Here is a 2343-nt window from a genome sequence, read left to right on the forward strand (position 1 = left end):
CCCCCCCCCACCGCCTCCCCCCGCGGCGGAAGGGTACGGCATGGTTTGAATGAGATTCCATACAAAGCTCAGTTGCCCGGGGGGAGCCGGGCCGGGCAGGGTCGGGGGTCTGTGCTTGGTCWATTCGGGACGGATCCCGCCGGCAGCAGCGGCGAGAGTCCTACGAAGGGTTCAGGRTCCCGACGACCAGGAGTGGCCTGAGGAGAGAAGGGGGTCGGCCCGAGCGAAGCGGTGCCGAGAGTGCGGGACAGCGCCGGGGCCGGACAGACCCGGGGGAGCGGCAGCGGCCAGCCGGGAAGCGGGCACCGCACGGACGGGTCCGCGGGGCAGCCCCGTCACCTGCCAGCTGCCCCGGGGCAGAGCCGCCCGCCGACACTCTCACAACGCCCGGGAGCCGTCGTCACCCTCGCCCCGGGCGCCGCCCGTGGTCCCCTCAAGTAACTCCCTGGTCCCCCCTTGGCCTCCCGGGGCTCTTGTGCCGARCCGGGATCGGCTCTCAGGGCCCGGCCGTGCAACAGATTCCGCGCCCCGCATCGCCAGCGGCGCGCCCGGCTCCCCACGCGGCCCAGGGGGAGGAGCCGGCACCGAGCCCTCCCGGCGGGGCGGCCGCGTCCCACAYTCGGTGCCTTCCCGGAGTGACCCGGCGGCGAGCGGCGGCCGCGCTCCGACACCGGCRGCGGGGAACAAAAGGGGCAGCGGCACCGCTCTCCCTCCCCTCGGCACAGGAGGCTCCTGTCGGGRAAACCCGCACGGCGCGGGGGAGAACTGCTGGAGGGGGAACGGGGTGTCCAGACCCGCCGTGGCTAAAATGGGCAACCAAAGTACATCCAGACCGCTCGCTGCTATTTGCGACTCGACTCGAACTCGACTCGCTGTTATTTGCGACTCGAGGGTGAGGCAGCACAATGCACGGTCATGGAAAGCAGCTTGCGGGGTGTGTCTGCTATTTTCATTCAAATTAACTTCTGTAGCAAGTTTTTTTTTTTTATTGGCCCGAGCAATTATTAGTGCCATTTGACTAGCAGCGGTTATCTCGTATCAGCCAAACTGTCCCCAGCCACTCCCCGCCTCCCTCTGCCATTTTAATCCACGAGAATTTGCACAGGGGGAGGGGGAAAACTGCCGAGGGAGAGCTATCGTCTCCARCCCTGGGTTTACTCTTCGTTCTCTGCTTTGTGCCTAAGATTATCAAAATTATTTCACTTCTAGGGAGTAGTTTGAAAAGGGTCCTTAAATATTCACGCATTATTTTCTCGATTAAAATGAGGGAAAAAAATATCTTTTTGAAGTGCTTGGTAGTTTGTTCCAGTATACTGTGGTCTTTACAGTATTCCTTTCCGATATTCACTGGGTGTGTGTGTTGTGTGTACATACTGATGGTCAGTTTCCTTCATTTATACGTGCATGTACCTGTGAGTATTTATTCACCCCAGTTATTTCCACTGAAAAATTAGCATATTTTCGCTACATACATGAAAATACATACATGAAAATAACTTTTTCTAGCTCACAAAACTAAAATTTATGATGGTGACTCTTGATCACACACTCCTGGAAAATACCAGTTCTAAATCAGGGGAGTAATTAGTGATGCTCTTAAACCCTGGTGCTGACAGCCACAAATATTTCCCAGTGCAAAGTRTATTAGTTCTGTAGCAGAGAATACATTTTCATGATAGACAGGAATGCAAACATGGCTGAGTGTTCATTATCCTTCTCTGTACTCGAGGATTTCTACTCCAGAAATGCAAGGGCAGGAAGGGAACACCTGATCTTTCATTTTGAGATGAGCTTTGAAAGTGCCAATACTGAAAAAAAAAGCCTCACCCAAGACAGGCTGAAGCACACCTGAAGTTGAACTTGAACCTGCAACCGCAGAGAATGTTTGGAAATGTGTGTACACTTACTCTGAGACACACACGTGTGTACAGTTTTGCAAATCTGAGCCTAATTTTGGTCTTCCTTCACTTCCTCTTTCTCCCTCCCTCCTCCTCTCTTCATGGCCCTTACCCACTTAGGCCCCAGGATTAAAATCTTAAGTCAATCATCTAAATTTTTTATAACACCATTTCACTCATTTGAACCATTCAAACCACGTTTACTGTGGCTCTTCAGCACTGTTTGCCCTTCCCAAAGCCCTGGCCCCTGCAGCCCCTCTCAGGTTGAGCAGCTCCATCCTGTCAGAGCGGGCTGGGGAAGCAGAAATTCTCTGTGTCCCCAGCTGTTGGCAGTGCCATGAGTGATGCCAGCCCTGCCAAAGCCATACCAGGTCAGCTGGGCAGGGTCTGCCCCKCCTGCCACACTCCTGCCCCTCCTCCCCAGGCTGCTCCTTGACCCCAGCAG

The sequence above is a fragment of the Malurus melanocephalus genome, unplaced genomic scaffold, assembly GCF_030028575.1.
Source record: "Malurus melanocephalus ecotype Western Australia unplaced genomic scaffold, MMel_1.1 scaffold_57, whole genome shotgun sequence".
Lineage (NCBI taxonomy): Eukaryota > Metazoa > Chordata > Aves > Passeriformes > Maluridae > Malurus > Malurus melanocephalus.